The 19,918-nt window shown below is 38.9% G+C and overlaps 1 protein-coding gene across 7 annotated transcripts in view; it reads left to right on the top strand.

Annotated features, from left to right (window-relative positions):
- Nucleotides 1-19,918, top strand: part of arhgap12b (Rho GTPase activating protein 12b) — a 64,555-nt gene that overhangs the window by 10,979 nt on the left and 33,658 nt on the right. The gene's annotated exons all lie outside the window — the stretch shown is intronic.

A 19,918-nucleotide genomic window follows, 5' to 3' on the forward strand; every position in this document is an offset into this window, starting at 1 on the left:
TATGATTTTGAAACTGGAAAATAATTCACAATCAAACATGTTGTTTGTGGTCTAATATGTCACACCCATTTAACAAATGATACTTGTTGGTCTTTGTAAATCAAAATGCTGGTTAAATTGATCACTCCATTACAGCAATTATCAAAAGTTTTTTGGTGTCCCGTGTTTATGTGAAATTGGGCTCTTTGTTGCTACACTCCTCCCCCATCTCTATGGGCTAAAATAGGGTGCTGCTGGGGGAACAAAGGGGATTGTGGGAGAATAGAAACTAGGTCATTTTGTCACATCGTTGCCCCGTTTTGTGTTTCTGTTTGCATGAATGAGGTGGAGAGACGCAGAGCCATCAGACTGTAATTGCAGATGAAAGAATGAAAGCACGTGTCTTTATGAGTCTTAAACTTGCAGCTTTTCATGTAAATATTGTTTTTCTTACATCATAACATATAAAGTAGACATGTAATTACTAAACTTTTACAAACTCAACTGATTTATGTACTGTTGCATAAAGCAAAAGTTTACAATGCCTTTTTAAATCCGATACCTAGTTAGAAAGTTAACCTCGCACACAGACACACATGTGCTTTAAAAGGATATGAAGTAAGGTGGGCTTTTGAGGGATTTGTAATGTCAGGCTTTGTCCATCAGGGTTAGCTGCTAAACTCTGTGGTTACTTAATCAGGCCCATGACACCAGCAAGTGACCTTTAAACACCAATTATATTTGCTCTTCACATTCATAGCACATAATGTGTTGTATACTGAATTAAAGAAGCCAAAGTGTCTCTGAAGTCATTATAAACCATTTGACCAATGCTGTCTTATTTGTAAGTTGCTTTGGATAAACATGTCTGCTATATGAATGGACGTAACCTTCAATAGCATTGAAATAAGTTTATGGCTGTGTCCGAAATAGCCCCCTATACAAATTACCACTAATATAGTTCACTCGAATAAGGGAATGACAACGAGTTAGTGATTTCTAGGGATGCTCCAATCAGGATTTTTGCAGCCATAAACTTATTTTCAGTATGTAAGAAATTACAGATTTGTTGTCTTCGTGATCAGGTGATATCAATGCCGATACTGATTCTTCAAGCCGATATGCAAGCTCTTTGATGACTGTAACTGTTAACATTTTTTATAGATAAAGTGATACTTCAGATGTTGCCTTTGTTATATTACTTGCAATAATTAGGTATATTATTGTTTTAATACAATCAAATAAATAAGCCAACAAATATTTCTTCTGCAAAGAGAAATTTAAAGGAACAGTATGTAAGAAATTTATATCAATTAAAGGCGGAGTCCACGATGTTTGAAAAACGCTTTGGATAAGCAGACGGGCCGACTACCAAAACACACTTATAGCCAATCAAATCAAATCAAATGCCGGGTTGCGTATGTGTGGGGCGGATCTATCAACAGAAGGTCCAGATTCTATTGGGGTAGGGGCGTGTTTGTTTAGGTGATTTCAAATATCAACATTTGCTTTTAAACATCATGGACTCCGCCTTTAATTATAAAATGGCCCTGATATGTCACTAGACATTAAGAAATCATTTTCATTTCAAATACTTATATCACTGACATCAGTGGTCTGACCAGGATATTGTCATTTAAAAAGTGGAGTTGCAGCCCTCAACTGATGTTTATGTTGTCATTTTGTGTATTGGCCACCAGTTGTGTGATTGCAGTACCAGTTTTAGACACAATTTTTGTGATTGCAATATCAGTTTTGGCCACAATCCTACATACTGTTCCTTTAATATGCATTTGAAAAAGCTTATGTCAGTCTGTTAAAAGTAATGAAAATAAAACACTTCACAGTCTTTACTGTTTGAATTAAATATACATGCATTCGTATGAAGTATAACAGTTCTTCAGTGAAGAGCAGAGTGATTTAATTAAAAGTTGAATTAGGTTACTGTAGCTTTAAGACGTGAGAGAGGTCGCTCTGTTTACGTGCACTGATGACAGGCTGTTGTGTGCGCGCGTCCGGTGTTCGCGGACAAGAGCAGCTGTAAGGAAAATGAAAGTTTAAACTGTCAAAACTTTAAAATGCATGCAAATAATAAACTTTCGGCATGAGGATGCGATTGTCCGCGATAGATATGTGTTGTATACGCTGTTTAATGGGGATGTGTAGACATGTCGTGCTGTTAGGACCGGAGCATGTCCTCAAAGAAAATACACATATCTCTGTTAAGGAAAAGAGAGAAATCCAAATCTGCACGTCGCACATGAGCAACGGGTTACAAAAATGCTCACACTGCAGCCGCATTCAGGAGCCCTATGATGACAAAGGAAAACAGAAAGATCGGTTCATAAGATCAGCAAATTTAGCGAGTACCGATCGAGTCATTTATTGCCATTATCGTCCGATACCGATCTGTGGTCGATCAATCGGAGCATCCCTAGTGATTTTGAACACTTGAGCTCATTCGTTCTCAGGGCATAACTTAAAATGGATATCCCCTCAAATAGTGCACTATGCGTAGGTCACGCATGCACCTACAGGAGAATGTAGTATGTAACCCAGGAGATGTATTGCATTTTTTCGCAATGCGCATGTGTTGGACATTTGCGTACACGAGTCAAATAAACTATACTTTGTGTGTTCGACAATGCGCATAAACACATAAAAACACTAACTATACTTCAGGCTTATGTGTGCTGTATTTCAAGAAGTTTTGCACCGAAAGGAAAATCATTAGTTGAAATAAAAAATAATCACAATGATTTGCTCTGTCTGAACACCTTCCTTTCATTTTTGAATGGAGAGGTCCTGTGCACTTAAAGCAGTGGTTGTCAATCTTTTTGGCATGCACCCCCCATTTTTGTAAAGAAAATTTGTGTCATAAAACAATCTCAGTCCCCCCATAAGGCCACACACCCCCAGCTTGAGATCCGCTGTCTTAAAGGATTGAGGTCCAAATCCGTTTCTCAGCACTCCACCAGATTGCCCCTGCAGAAGGATTTAGACGCCCAATTTCTTGCCTTTTTCAATGCTTCGTCTTATCTTCACCACCTGAAACAGATTTGCACACATACACACTTTCCGACTCTCGTATCTTTCTTCTCCTGCCTCACTCTTTTACTTTAGTTACGTTTTTATTTATTGCAGTTTTCATTCTTGTATGATGTTCAGATAAGTTTAAAAAAACCCTTATTACATTGCTAAAAAGAGCATTATTTTGTATTTGGTGTAATGCAATGTGTTTGCGTGGTTTATGGTTCAAAAACACATTATGCAAACACAAAATTAAATTCAGCCCCCTCCGTAGGGTGTTTTCAGTTGTGTTTACAGTCATTGTTTGCTTTCTGCTTCTGTCATGTTGTGGTCTGTATATTTATGTTTGTCTTTGAGATTTTGTGTGCATGTACATGATGTCATGGATTATTTAGATTTGATCTTCTGTTTGTGGACTTGCGCAATAGGGGCTTAAGCTTAAGACGTGTTGCTATTGTGGTGTAACACATAATGCCCCAGTATTAAAATGCAGATGTGCTTGTGGCCTTAAGTTCGTGCACACTTTTTTGCACCTGTTTTGAAGACATGGTTGTATGTCATTGTAATTTTCACCTAATTTATTAATGTATTAAGTCATTTCACTGTTTGCACACATGTGATTTAATGGTACCCAAAGGGTGTTATGAGTGGCTATGTGTTCTGCTTCTGTCCAAATCCTGTAACTTCTTTCCCCGAATTAACAGTAAAAGAGGCCCCAAACATTCTTGGCATTCCTGTCCCAGTACACACACACACACAACCGGGTTTGAGAACTAACCCAATAAAAGTTCACCAATCATGATAGGCAGAAAAACAGCGCAGCTTACCCAAATCTAATATTTACTCTAGTATCAAAAGATCTCTCTCTCTCCTGCTGTCCCTTGTTGTTCGTGTCCAAATATGGACCCTTGACCGAAAGCCTGTGAACGTTTGGGGTAAAACCCATGTGGTTGTGCACATGTTTTGGTTTTGGATGGGGAGGCAAGAGGATAGGTTGGTACCCTCACATGCTGTCGATGCGTCTTGATCCCTCTGCTGTTTCTGGTGGGCACAGTTGAGATATTATTGCTGTCCAGAGGGTAAAGTAAGTTTAGCCTCTCTCTCTCTCTCTGCCTATAAATGTGGACATAACATGCTGCTTAGTGTTATGTATAATGCTTATTATAATCATATACTAATCTTAACTTAAACTTGAAAGTGCTTGAGTCTATTTTATGCAAGAAGTTTTCTGAAAAAAAAAATCCATATTATTCCCTGACTGTGTAGTGTAGGATAATATCATAAAATGTCTAGCCTTTTAAGCACACGTGCTAAACTGTTCGCTTTAAATGCTTATATCTTCTGTATGTGAATGTTGATTCACACCAAAATGCTTGTTTGCATAGTTGTGTTTGACACATGAAAACGTCTCGGGTTACGTATGTAACTGTTGTTACCTGAGAAGGGAACGAGACACTGGGTCTCACTTGCGATACTTTCTGCGTCCCTGTAACGTCATCTTTGGCAATATTTCAGATAGCGATATACTTCCTGGCTCTCGCGTCACCCTGTCTTTGTCGTTAAGCCTCACCATTGGTTGAATTTGATACACATTCAGACGCACTTACCCCTGGAGGTGTCCCCAAAGTGTCACCGCAGTGACGCAGCATGAGTTCCCTCGAAAGGGAACTGTAACAATGTATCTTAAAAGGTAACACGATGTAACCTTGCCCTCACTTGAAATGTGTCCACACATTTAGTCATTGAGTTTGAGGGTATTGGACCTGAAAAGTCCTTGAAAGGACCTTGAATTTGAAGGTAACTAAGGTGTGGGAACCCTGTACATAATAGCATGCTGTTATAAGCCTTTATATTGAAGAATAAGTTACTTAACACAAATATAAGTATATTGTTTGTGGGTTTTGTTGCAGATGTTATGTAATCTGTATTGTAATTGAAAGCAGATATTCTTTTCTTCCGTTGCACATGAGTTATGTCTGGAATGAATGTCTTATAGTCGTTGTAGTCTACTTAAATACGTTTAATCCATTGCATTGTGCTGTATAGTAGGGGTGCACAATATTTAAGAAATTTGCAATATACTTTGTTTGTAAAGTGATTTGAATAATAGTAAATAAAAACAATTATATAACACATATGTTTCATACTCGTCTTGGGAAAAGAAACGTACATTTATGTATTTGGCAGATGCTTTTTATCCAAAGTGACTTACAGTGCATCACAACCAGTGGCAGCCCATGACTGCTCTTCCAAGGGGCGCAAATTCAAAATATATGTTCGGAGTGTCGTGTGTTGCTTGTGTTTCAAAATATGTGTTTGTTGCGTCATGTGCATCATGCGTTTTGTCGGGGTGAGTGCCTGCTGCACAGGCGTCAAAGACGTTTGTGGTAGAAGAGACGCTCACGATCACAAAATACATGCAAGACACTCACTTAACAGTAAACTCTGTTTACGCATGAGATTATCTTTTATCATAAACCCTTTAGACGCCACTGCAGCAGGCACTTATTTTAACAAGACACATGATGCACACAGGATCTCTCGACATGCAGAACACATAGTTTGAAAAAAGGAACCACACACATGACGGCTACATACATGCTGTGATAAACTTCCCATCGAGCACCCTCGAAAAAAATAAGTCACCAGTCGCCACTGATTACAACGTATACATTTTTATCAGTATGTGTGTACTCTGGGTTTGAACACATGACCTTTCACGCTGGTGACCTTTCACATTTCGCTATATCTTGCAGCCCTATGATGTTTGTGTGCGATAATGGCAAAAAAAATCAACTACGATAATAGATGACGATAACATATTATTTTTGCATTACAAAACACTGCTCTTCCAAACAGTAAATCAGACACAATACAAAAAATACAAGTCAGCAAATGCAAACCTCTGTCGAACACAGCATGAGAAGTATAGCCCAGCTTAACATAATGGCTTATTGTTTTAATATTGCGAGTTCCTCTGACTATCAGCCATTTCACTCCATCATGTTTGTGTTATTGTTCATAGGCCGTATTGGCAATCCAATAGTCTATTTTGACTGTATTTGTCAGAAAAACTTTTCTTTCCCTTTCACTGTTTTCTGTGCGTGTGTGTGTGTGTGTGTGTGTGTGTGTGTGTGCACCCTGCCTGATACATAGATGACAAAGAGCCAAAAGCGCCAAAAATTCACATACTGCATGCTTCAGTAATAGTATTTTAGTATGTTTTTTTGTACACATCGAGTCATATTCTTGAATAAATATTTTGGCACATTACATTTGTCTGTTATCTTTCTAAGGGAAAAATCAGTGCCACTGCCTGAACTGAGGTAACATGTCCCTCAAATGGCATTATGACCTTTTGATGATGTAGGACATTATCATATCAGCTGCCCTATAGAGAGAATGAACTCTTTTGTGAGAGAGAACGTTCTGTCCCTCAGTGTGCATCTGTAAAAATAGTGAACCAGAATGATCCATAGTAGTCCATTCACAAACAACTTAACCTTCCACAAATCAAAGTGTTTTGATGTTTTTTCTCTCACATGCGAACACTGTGCGGTTAGCAAAAGTATCCATGTGGCCTTATTTCTTTCAGGAATTACCTTCCAGTCAATATACCATGTGCTTAAACTAGTCTAAATATATCAGTTGTCAACACCTCAGTGTGGATAGGAAGTACAAGGCCACAGGCCACAGCTGTCCTTGCTTGTGATTGGCTAATCTCGTTGTTGATCCACATGGGTTCATTAATGAAATTGATCTTACTGTGGGGATGGAGGCTTTGGTTTTGCATGTGCCCTGCTGCGTTTGAAAGGCCATAATATGTTGAATGGGTCTCTCCAGCATGGATGATTGACATTTATATGTTGATGCTTTTGATAAACATTAGCAAAGTAGGCAAGTGAATCTCATGAAACCTGTCAAAAACGTGCGTCTTTAAATTATTTAATTCTCATTATCACAGTGCGGGCAAAAGTGATGTATTATTAATTTGTAAATTATTTATGCATCATGTTTTTGTAGCACATCAGTTTATTTAGCTGCAAACCAGTATTTTGTTTAAAATATTTGTTCTTTTTTTATGTATACTAAAGTCTTTTTCAAACAGAGATTACGTAAAATGCACCGAAAATGTGATCGTGATTTTTGGCTCATTCACACTGCCAATGATTTTTGGGAATCTGTACGTGCTTTCACACACACATTGTAAAAATCCATTAATCACACGTGACGTATTTAAAGTCATGCACTTGGTAAATTTTTTTCCACAGCGTCTGAAGTTTGCTAATTATCGCTTGATGCGCTGTTCTGTCATGCTGCCGAATGATCTTCAGTGCGGATAGTGATGAGCTCCCTGATCTCTGCTTCAGTTTTCTGACATTTCTCTCCGTGAATGTTAATTCCATGAACCACAACTTCTGCAATGTCACACGGCACGCCCCTTAGAGCATTGTTTCTCCACAATGCTTTCCGTGTATGTTACGGCAATGTCACTAGGTCCTCTTTTCCGGTCCCAGACCAATAACGGGACGTGTTTGTGTTCACACAGAAGCCTCTCTGCCAATTTTACAGGAATTTTCTGGGACCAAAGTGCTGTGTGAATAAGGTTTAAGTGTTTTTTTCTGTGGATCATAGACATGTTTTTGTAACCTGTTATAACCTTTTGTGCTTGTGTTAAAGCAACACTATGTAGTTTCCATGTAAAAATGACTTACAGCTCCCCAATGTGGTTGAAAAGCGCAACAGTGCCTGGTATCAGACACTCTTCTGCAGGCAGGGGGAGGGGCGGGGCTGTGTGCTCTACCCTCCACCACCACTTTCAGAGTGTGCTTGTAGCAGCTAGGAGGCTGCTCAGGTTGCAGCAACAGTACAATTTGCCCAGTTAAAAGTTGTTCTATAACTGAAATAATTTTAGAGACATTATTTAGAGGTAAAAAAAACTACATAGTGTTGCTTTAACACCAAGCGTGCCGCACAAGCCCTCAAAAGTGAAGCCAAAATGTCTCAATCGGCCCCCAGTGACTGGTCCCAGTATAGTTCATAAACCCCGCCTCCCCATGTTATTTAATGCGACTTGAGACCAACTAAACTATTTAATTACACTTCAATTATCTTTTTTCCGAAGCTGGTTCCTGTCATTTACTGTAGTTTTTATCACGCTGATGTAAATTCAAGTGTTTGTTTTTAAAATAAGTTTGTTTTTAGTTAGTTATTTAATGCTATAAAAACGGTGGTGTCACGTGATGATGCGCATTCTGCGAGAGCGTGGGCGGGGCCTTGCTTTCGCGGCTTTCTGCTCACTATTGCGCAGGACTGGTCCCGAAATCGCTACGGCCCAGACTCAAGACCCATGATGTCAGCGCCGTATCGGGACACTGACGGCTTCACTTTTCACCAATGTAAGAGAGCAAATGGGTGTTGTCCATCTTTTTTTACAGTCTATGGTTAACACAGTTGTTTTGATGCCGAAAACGACAACACAAGCAGATAAGCCGTAAAGGGCAAAAAACTTCACTGCTTTCAAGAATTCACATCTGGTCACTGTGATTTCTGTGTGTATACATTTGGTTGTGTCGTCTGTGGACATAGCTTTCACTTGCACACGAACACACTCTCTCTCTTTGATTGCTTTTGTTATTGTGACTCAGTTTGAACTGAAGGACACAGGAAGTAACTCCTGAACTTTTGTCTGAAGAACTTCCTCTGGCCATCGTTTGCACTTTCTGTATTAACTGCATGCGTTTGTTTAGGACTGTTTGTGTCTGTGCTGTGTTTGTGCTGCTTTTTGCAAGTGAGATCTTTGACCTCCTCACCATGTAGTTCCCTTACCACATAGTTTCGATATTTTTCGGAAAATTAAAAGTTGCGATTTTCTAGGCAGATATGGCTAGGAACTATACTCTCAAACTGGCGTAATAATCAAGAACTTGGCTGATGTAACATGTCTGCAGCAGGCGTGATATTACGCACTGCCCGTGCCCGAAAATAGTGAAAGTAACCAAGGGGACTATTTTCGGGCAGTGCGTAATATCACTACGCCTGCTTCCGTAAATGTTACGGCAATGTTACGAGGTCCCAGAACATTTATGGGACGTGTTTGTGTTCAAACAGAACACTCTCTGCCAATTTGACAAAAAAATTCTGAGATCAAAGTGCTGTGTAATTGGGGTAAAGAGAGTGACAGTTTGAGGTTATCCTTCGAAAAGACGCTCCCTTAGTAATCCTCAGTAAATCAGCTTTGCTTATCCTGCTTTTAACACACTGTCTAGTCAGAAGGGTTAGGAGACCCCAGTTTGGAGACCACTTTCACTATTCTTCCCGTCACCCTTCTGCATGCTTGCTGGGTATGAAGTGGTCCCTTATCTTGGATTTCCCTTTAACTTTTCTCTCAGTGCTTTTAATCAAAGTATAAAGTTTTACAGCATCGCTGAATGGTCCAGTCACTACACAGGTTTTAAATAGACCAACCTTGAAAACATGGAAATATCTGACTATGCTAGATTGTATACTATCTGTGCTAGATTTTATACACCGTAGATGATAGTAGAGAAGAGATGTAGACATACATGGTTGATAGCATGCTGTTTTCACTCGCCGCCATCTTGCACCATACAAAGCCCACCCCTCATTTAAAAGCCTCTTAAAGTACCTCCATACAAAAAAGGGGGCTGTGACAGATGAAAAAAGAGCTGGATTAAGAGGTGTACGGCGCGCACACAATAGTTTTTTTATTATATGTGTGAGGACTTTTATTGTTTTCATCTTAGGAAAATGATATTTTACATCATCTAATGCTACACCTAAATCTAACACTCACACAAACCTGTTGACATGGCTGTTTGTATTTGTAACTCTAGGAGACAGTCTAATCTCTGAATTAATTAGTCTTCACTATATTCACTTTGGTGCATGCCCAAAATGTTCTTACCTCCCCCTCTTCTTTTTAATGTCCCCTATGAAGAGGTTAATAATATCGCTTTCTTCCTTAGTGCACTGTGTGATGCATTGCTGTCTGCCTGTGCCATTGGAAAGAAAGAGATTGGTGTGTGTTTGTGACAGTGCGCACTGGGTGCCCCAAAATGCCCCATTATACAGGCACAAAGACAGTCTAAACGGCCAAAGCAAACACTCAAAGAGCTGCCTGTGTTTTGGTCTGTCCCTCTTATAAGATATAGTACATTTAGTAGTTCTTTCTTTTGTGTTATGTAAGATCAAGTTGATTCGAAAAGTGTTTTGATGAATGATGTCATCATCAGACAGTTTTATGCTTGAAATGTTTGGTTTATTATAATTTCCGATTGTTTCCACCTCGTATCGAGTATCCATTGATGATGACATAAATACAAATGTAGACTTTGTGTTGGCAAGAAAAATTAAAGCAAGTCAACTATATACATTTTAACGATCAATGATTCTAGATTTCATAGTGCGGATCAAAAAATCTGTACAGCTTTTTTATTTAAAAGTGTTCAAAGTGCCAAATAATGCATTGAAATATGTTAAATTGTTTTCTAATATCTACATAAAATGTATGTGCCTTTATTAAGCACAAAATGATTTAGAAAGTTTTTCGTTCCTTATTAGTAGCTCTGCGTGTGTGTGCAAACAGACCTTACGTTTGAGCTTGTATCAGACGAAGATGAGGAAATGGTTAATACTAGACATTTCTGAGTGGTAAGTTTGTGTTTTTTTTTCAGTATGGGCCTGCAAAACGTAACTGTAAAGTCAATAGTAGAACTTCACCCTTAACGTTAGCATATATCATTAACTAGCATATAGCGCTAACTCAGCCATCACATTTTTTAGCGTTGTAACAACATTGTAATTAATTTAATGTGTTGTTTAATGTTGGAGGCTAGGGCTGGGCGATTTGACCTAAAATCAAAACCTCGGTTAATCTAACATTTGACATCAGTTACGATTAATAAACGATTATTTTTTTGCCTCATAGTTCACTGACAAGGTTGGAAAGTTTAGGGCACACCTTAAATCAGCCTGCAATGCAATTATTCACATTTTTCCCAAAATAACTGCATTACTGAAAAATATTAAATAGACTTAACTCTATGCAGATGATGTCATTATGTACAATTGATGAAACTTTCAGAATGGGAAGTTATGAACCAAAGAATCATACAACCCCCATGACTAATTATAGACATAAGACACATACATAATAAGTTGTATCCAGATAGCATATTGTAATGAGATGAGTAGGGCAAAATACATACTTGGACTGTATCCTTTACACGTTTCTTGTATTCAATCCATTTTTTCTTAACTGGGCACTGATGTCTAAGACATTTATTCTCATCTGTAATGCTTTTGGTGTTAATGTAGACTAGAAGTTCTCCCGTTCTCTCTCTCCGTCATCTCTGAAGTGTCTAATTAAACTCACGCGGGCGCGTCTTTTCGCGGTTTTGAGTGAGTGAGATGTGATGACATTATCCGGGCTGCTTAGAGACCCATCGGTAGATTAAACTGAGCGCGTGTGCGGTAAAAATTCCGTATTTTTGTCACAGGTGCCTGCACATTCGCGAGTACTTCTTAAAAAAAGTACTGTGCTTCTTTTGGGCACTAGATGATCCTGCTGCTCAGTTGAACAGTGTTTGAGTTCTCCTCCATGTTTCGCTGTGCCACTGACAGGACGGGGCGGAGTTACGCAACATCACACGCAGCAGTTTGTTTTTAAAGGGAAAGTATTAACTAGCCTGGTCCAACCAGACTCTCGTACATTCATTTCATTTGTACAGAGAGTCTGGCCACTCTCCATTGCAAAGCGTTACTTCCGTTAATGAGGGTCCATTGCTGAAGTTTAAAACTATTGGATCTGCCCAGAGTCACTCAGGATCTGCCAAAGCCAATCGCTAACGTGTGGTTGTGACGTATATCATGCACCGAAACCGTCTGGAAACAACAAGTCAGAATAATCGGACAAACAAAACTTAGCAAACCTGGTTCTTGCTCCCGCTTTAACTTCTGTATATTCGGCAGTTTTGCAACAACGGACCGAATAGCTTTTCTCACGTCTTTCTCCGCTGCCATTACTGAACTACAACTCAAACTGACGCACGACCTCAACGTCATCGTTCTTAGCCACCCCCATCTGTTTGCTGATTGGTCCTGCAGATTTTTGCAGGAGAAAACGAAACTCTACAGAGCAATCCCAGACGTACTGCTGAAGCGAAATAAAAATTAAGCGGAAGCACGTCGGAGGGCGGAGCCAGGCTAAGTATTAACAGGATTAAAAACCGAAATAACCGACATGATAAAATAATGTCGGTTAGAGGTTCTGAATTTCGGTTTCGGTTATTTTTTGATTAATCGCCCAGCCCTATTGGAGGTGTACATCACAACTGTAACGTCACAATTGGTGTTATGTTGAGATTGGCCTGTTTTTCAGCTGTCTTTGCATGCACAAGGTTTAAAGGGACACTCAATTTTTTTGAAAATATGCTCATTTTCCAGCTTCCATAGAGTTAAACATTAGATTTTTACCGTTTTGGAATCCCTTCAGCTGATCTCCGGGTCTGGCGGTACCACTTTTAGCATAGCTTAGCATAATCTATTGAATCTGATTAGACCATTAGCATCGCGCTAATAAATAACCAAAGAGTTTAAATATTTTTCCTATTTAAAACTTGACTCTTCTGTCCCCTGCTATTGAAAGTAACCAAGTGGACTATTTTTGGGCAGTGCGTAATATCACTAAGCCTCCTGCAGCCATGTTACAGCAGCAAAGTCCTTGATAATTACGCCAGAATAATAGTATAGTACCTAGGGATGGGACGGTATGAAAATTTCATATCATGATTATAGTGACCAAAGTTATCACGGTTATCAATATTATCATGGTTTTATTTAAATGATTTGGAAATGTTCAAAAAGAACTTATACACACACTGAAAACATTTGAATAAGTTTTATTTTGAAAATCACAATTTAATATTTCGTGTCCCTGAAATTATTTCTGTGGTAAAAAAAAAAATTGGTCTAATAAGTTTACCGTGAATGAATACAATACATTATCCCTTAAATGCCTTCTTGTGCAAAAAACTATGTTGCATATGCGCGCCTGCGTCAAACTGATTCTGTCTGGACAGGATTTACAGCGAGTTTTCAAAATCACGGTAATCAAACGCGGTTGTAATGATAATTAAATTTTAAATGATATTACTTACCGTCAGGACATTTTATCGTGGTTAATCGTGAAACCGGTAATAGCCCCATCCCTAATAGTACCTAGCCATATCTTTTCAAAAATATTTTCCAAAAAAGTGGAGTGTCCCTTAAAATAAGTTGGAGGAAACAACTGTGTTTAAGGCTCACGGTATATCGTTACCATTTACAGAACTCTTATTATTTATCCTATGCCTATAAAGCTTTCCATTCTACGGCCCCATTAATGCACATTGATATATATAGTTCCTTTGGCTTTAAGTTTCTAAACTAATCCTCTGTCTGTTAGGCCTGGGCGAAAAATCGATTTAATGAATTAATTCGAATTTTTTGTTGTGGGCGATTTAAAAAATAAGTAATTCGATTTTTTTTATGCGCATTTTTGGCTGCCCGGGGCTTCCGTAGCATTATTATAGCAACATCAACAACATCATAGCACACGTAAAACACAGCTGGGACTTTGATTCCAAGAGGGTGTTTATTTATTTATTCTTCATCTCATAAATTGGGGTTACATTTGTCTTGCTTTTGATTAAATAAAAGCAAAATTTGCTTTAAGTTGTCTGCCATTTGTACTTATTGCTTTTCTTAATAAGTGGGGGGGGGGATCGGAAAAAATCGGAAGTCGAATTAAAAAAAATAAAATCGGAGATTTTATTTTTAGGCCAAATCGCCCAGCACTACTGTCTGTTTTCTCAATTTCCCGCTGTGTCATTGTGAGCAGTAAAGCCCTGCGAATTTGAATCATAGACCTCAAAACATGCACAGAGGGTCCAACGCTCCTCCATTGGTTTTGAAAGTTCTGGAAAAGCATGAGTTCACCATTAGAATCTGCAGCACTCTGTTCAACCTGAATGAAACTCTGCTTTTATCATCATGTCGCGGAGCTGTAGTGACTCTGCTATCATCATTGAATGACAGACAGAGAGAATAAGCCAGCAGTGGCCTCCAAAGTAGTGAATGACTGACAAAAGCCACATTATTAGAGATTTGACAGGGGTCTTCATGCCTCTTTAGCATTCAGCTAGAACTAAAATACTCCCATCCAATCAGTCAAGGGCAGGAGAAAGGGAACGTCAAAAGAATTTGGTGCATGATGTGTGGGTGGGACAAAGAAGACGAAGAGGATGTTCTGGAACTCTGTGAGGTCATGGAAAACACATACACGCAGAGACTTAGAGAGGCGAATATCTTGCCATTAGATTGACACTGGAGCTGGCAGTAGTTTTGTGATGTTTAATCACAGAACTACAATTTGATTTGATTTACATCTGCTGTTTGTGTTTTAAAGGAATAGTCTACTCATTTTCAATATTAAAATATGTTATTACCTTAACTAAGAATTGTTGATACATCCCTCTATCATCTGTGTGTGCATGTAAGCGCTGGAGCGCGCTGCGACGCTTCGATAGCATTTAGCTTAGCCCCATTCATTGAATGGTACCATTTAGAGATAAAGTTAGAAGTGACCAAACACATCAACGTTTTTCCTATTTAAGACGAGTAGTTATACGTGAAAGTTTGGTGGTACAAAATAAAACGTAGCGCTTTTCTAAGCGGATTTAAAAGAGGAGCTACCTTTTATGGCGTAATAGCACTTTTGGGAGTACTTCGACTCGCCTGAAAAGTCCGCTCCCCTTCTCCCTCTCATAATGGGAGAGGGAGGGTGTTACTGCACCGAGTCGAAGTACTCCCAAAAGTGCTATTACGCCATAAAATATAGTTACTCTTTTAAATCCGCTTAGAAAAGCGCTATGTTTTATTTTGTACCACCAAATTTGCTCGTATAACTACTCGTCTTAAATAGGAAAAACGTTGATGTGTTTGGTCACTTCTAACTTTATTTCTAAATGGTACCATTGAATGAATGGGGCTAAGCTAAATGCTATCGAAGCGTCGCAGCGCGCTCCAGCGCTTACGTGCACGCACACAGATGATAGAGGGATGTATCAACAATTCTTAGTTAAGGTAATAACATTTTAATATCGAAAATGAGTAGACTATTCCTTTAAGAGGGCTTTAAAATGTACCTTCACAGTTAGGAAGGGGTTAACTGACCAACATTTTTACATATTTATCCAAAACGACTTAAAGTGGATTACAAGGAGTACATTTTTGTCAGTATGTGTGTTGCCTGGGTTCACACCGAGGGGCAACCTTCCGATCTCTCTGATGAAGCCATTACGATAGCGACTTAATCTGCAATTCATCACACTCCACTTTGTTATGGCAGCAAAGTCCTTGATTATTACTCCAGAATGAGTATAGTTCCTAGTCATATCTGCCAGAAAATTGAAACTTTTAATTTCCGTCGGTCTTAGTGCATGATGGTAACTACAGAAGAGTCAAGTTTTAAATAGAATTTTTTTTAAACTCTTTGGTTATTTTTGAGCGCGATGCTAATGGTCTAATCAGATTCAATGGATTATGCTAAGCTATGCTAAAAGTGGTACCACCAGACCCGGAGATTCGGCTAAATTGAATATTTAACTCTAGGGGAGCTGGAAAATGAGCATATTTTCAAGAGGATTGTCCCTTTAACAAGCAAATACAGGAGCAACACGGGGAATCACAACAACAGTTGCCTTTTACATTCACATTTATGCACTTTTATGTAACGTGACTTATAGTGCATTCAGTCTATACGTTTTTTTAATAGTCTATATTTGCATCAGTATGTATGCTTCCTAACGTAATCTTTAAAGTAAAATTATATAAAACTCACACTTTTTTGTTTAACTAAATCCATAGTAAAATGAATGCTGGTCTGAGCTGTTTTTTCAGCAGCACTTCAGCAATGGTTTATGGAAATGCTGGAACTTGGTGAGAGTCATCACAATCGGTCTGACGTTTTAAACTTGGGACATAGAAGGTAAATGTGTAGGTGAAACGTTAGCGACATGACAGCTAATGCAAAAGCATTAGGTTATGTCTCTCTCTCTCGCCTACAGATAATTGAAATTTCAGGTTTAGGGTGGAGATTCTGGTGCGCTGCAAGAGATGTGTATTATCTGTCTGTGCCAGATCCGGTGTTGAGAAGAAAACTGTCACATCCAAATGTTCTTTCACCCCTTATTTCCCCACCATCCTCTCTCTCGCTCTCTCTCGCTCTCTCTCTCTCTCTCTCTCTCTCTCTCTCTCTCTCTCTCCTACATCCTATTTATTCTGTGCTGTATAATATGCGACTGTTAAATGACATTATATAAACCATTACTTTATTATGTTTTAATATATAATATTGCCTTGACATAAAAGCAACATGCATGTTGTTTGAACCTTTAAACTGAACAGTCATTGTTTGTTTAAGCTTGTTTTAGCAGTCGTCTCTCACCTGTACCCCAGACAACACGTCTGTTTGACCTTGTTTCCTGTCTTTGTCTGTCATTTTGTTCCTCACAGTGGTACTGTTTCCTCTCTGACTGTGACAAAGCGACCGTTTCTGCATTTTGCAGCTTTTTGCATGCTTCATTGTGCTGATGCTTTCAGTGATTCTGTCTGCGTTTCAAAAGCATTTCCTAACATTTTGATCACGACAAAAGATAGAGTACTAATTGGTCAAACCATGTACTTTACACCTGGTGCCAAATAGAGAGGTAGCTGTAAAAGAAGAGGAAGCCCGTTGCAAGTAGTTTTTTTTTTACATTTTATTAATGATTTATCACAAATCCAAAACATATGCAAGTTTCTTAAGACATTCAAACTGTGACACATTTAATCAGTACTTCATGATAGTTAAATCTTTTGAGGAGGTACAGTTTGACAGGCAAGAACATTTTTTCAATACATCATAACTAATGAATAATTGGTTGCTTTGGTACATCCGCAGGGAACTCCTTGTCCTAGATCGAACCAAAGGCTTTCAAATGATGTGTGTGGGAGAGGCAAATTGTGTTTTCCATCTGGGTCTAATGATTTATGTTTTGCTGACAGACTGACAGTGACAATTCTGTAGTGTTTTTATATATTTATTTGATGCTTTGGATTGCATGGTTCTGATTGGCCAATCGCGACATTCCGAGGTTTGTTATTCCCGAATAACAACTGCCTGAAACTGATAACGCGGCCTCATACAGGTACTGCGAGTCATCTAGAGACCAGTACATTTTAATAATAGTTTAATACTTTTAATAAATTAAATATTTTGCATGTTCATCTTGTCTGAACTTTTTTTTGCCTTAAATCTCTAGGAAATTTTTCCTTCCACGTTTGCATTTGACCAGCTTGTATAAAAATCTAATGAATAGTTTATGTTCCTATACAGTATTTTCTCATGGCAAGTAGCCGTGTAATACGGAGGATATTGTAGAGCCGGGCCAGGCGGCTGTTATCACGAATAAATCCCTTCAGGGTGATCCAAGTCCTGATTACCCTGTTGGGATTTATTTTAGGATAGCTGCCGGCTGGCTACATGTTATCCCTTATGTAACACTTGAGTGTTTGCTGTATTGGCTGTTTAAAGGCAAGGAAATGCAGCACTGTCATGTCTGTTCCTTGTGGATAAAGCGTGCCAGAAAGTTTGGTTTCCTGGATGGGTTTAATGCTGGTTTATCACGCACCGCACTGTGCTATGTGGGTCACCTTGAGGGATAGGGAACGGATGCAAAGAGGAAGTGAGCTCTTGAAATATTGAGTGTTGAGTTGTTGGACCTAATGGGCTCTTATCATTATGACATACTTAATCGTAGTCGCACCTCTGCGGAGACGATAACACACACTCACACATATTTTTGTAGACATTCTTGTATTCACGTGCAGAGTTTGCTGGTCACGCTGTTACCTTGCTTATCTTTTCATTTAAAATTAAAGTGGTTTAATAAAAGCGCAAAGTGTCTGTTTAATTACCTATTTAATTAAGTTCAAGTTCATTTTTTTGTGGTCTCCAAAGTTACCCTTTCTGCATGAGTATGTGTGGGGTTTTAAAGAAGTGTGACTCTTAGTATAATAGCTGACTTTTATTATGGAAAATGTCTCTGGAATGTACATTAGCCAGCCCAGCCTGGAAAATACATATTTTAGTACACATTTTGTGGCCTGATTTGAGCCAAATTAATGTGACTGTTAAAGGAAAACACCACCGTTTTTCAATATTTTATTATGTTCTTACCTGAACTTAGATGAATTAATACATACCTATCTTTTTCAATGCATGCACTTTTAATCTTGAATGTGTTAGCATTTAGCCTAGCCCCATTCATTTCTATGGCTCCAAACATAAGTTTTATTTTGTGCCACCATACTTATTCGTGTAATTACTCATGTAATACGGAAAACATGGAAGTGTTTGGTGTCTTCTAAATTCATCCCTGTTTGGAGCCATAGGAATGAATGGGGCTAGGCTAAATGCTAACACATTCACAACACACTGTACAAAGATTAAGTGCTTGCATTTAAAAAATATAGGTATGTATTAATTCAAGTTGAGGTAAGAATATTGAAAAACAGTGGTGTTTTCCTTTAAGCATTTTACCTTCATGGGACTCTGGTGGTTCCATTGTATCTTAAAGTCAAAGACTAAATACCCTTACCCAAAGACAATTCTTGCGCACAGGCACTCTTTGCTGTATGCATTATTCATTGCGTGGGGAGGCGAGTGGGTGCAATGTATTGGACATTAGGGAAGGCATGGCCGTGTGACTATTATCAGCCGAGCCGACGTCTTATGGTGCAGAGCTTGAACCGGCGCAGTTCAATCACAACATTGCTCTTTTGTTTAAAGCCCTGCATAGCAACTCTTTGTGCCTGGCCAATGATATGTGCCCAGGCTGCTGACTCATCAAGGGTGCTACGTCATTTCATTGACATTTCTGTCTCACATACACACACACACACTACTTTAGCATAGATTTGAACATTAGTTATGTATATTTCACTGATTTGAAGATCGGTAAGCAGTAAGCTGCAAACTATTCACATCAGTAGAGCGAGAATGTCCAGTAGCAAAATGGCTTGGCGAGTTCCTGTGATTGAATCGCTGTGATTGAATCACGGTGCCTAAAGGCAGGAGTATAGTCTGTTTTTTATGTGTGCGCAAATGTACATGCACGGTCGAACGCACAGCCTTGCAAAGTATTTGATGGTTTCATCGGATTCACGTGCAGTGATGTGTCTGGTCCGAACTTTACTTCCGGTTTCTGTTTGTTTTAATGGTCTGACTAGTTGCTGACACCAGATGCGAGTTCAACAATTTACACAAGTAGATTACATACAAAGTCAATGCAAAGATGCGATCAGACGTGTCCTCGCGTGGGGCGATGCGAATGACATGATTCAACACGAGCGAAAAATTAGCATGAAATGAAGTTAAATCCCGCGAGTAATCTAGAGGGAGTAACGCGATGCCCCGCGTTTGGTGTGTTCGTAGCATTAAAAGAATACCTTGTCGAAAATAACAAATGTTTTGGTTTCCTAGGTAATCTAAGTGTTGTTTATTTTGCTTGTTATATAAATAAACTACTTTAAACATATTTTGTTGTTATTTATTCTTAGCGGAGTTTACCGGAAGTTACTTGTTTTCCATGAAAGCCGCTTGTTTATGTTGTTACTGAAACCGGCTATAGTTTATTTGACTCGTACATGTACACAGATGTTCGATGCATGCGCCAAAATGCAATGCACCTCCTGGGCTACATACTACATTCTTTTGTAAGCGCATATGCAACCAACGTATACAACGTACGTGAGGTTTCGCCCTCTTCTTATGGCAAAATTGCGTCACACGCGCTGTACACAG

Source organism: Misgurnus anguillicaudatus, chromosome 4 (assembly GCF_027580225.2).
Source record: "Misgurnus anguillicaudatus chromosome 4, ASM2758022v2, whole genome shotgun sequence".
NCBI lineage: Eukaryota > Metazoa > Chordata > Actinopteri > Cypriniformes > Cobitidae > Misgurnus > Misgurnus anguillicaudatus.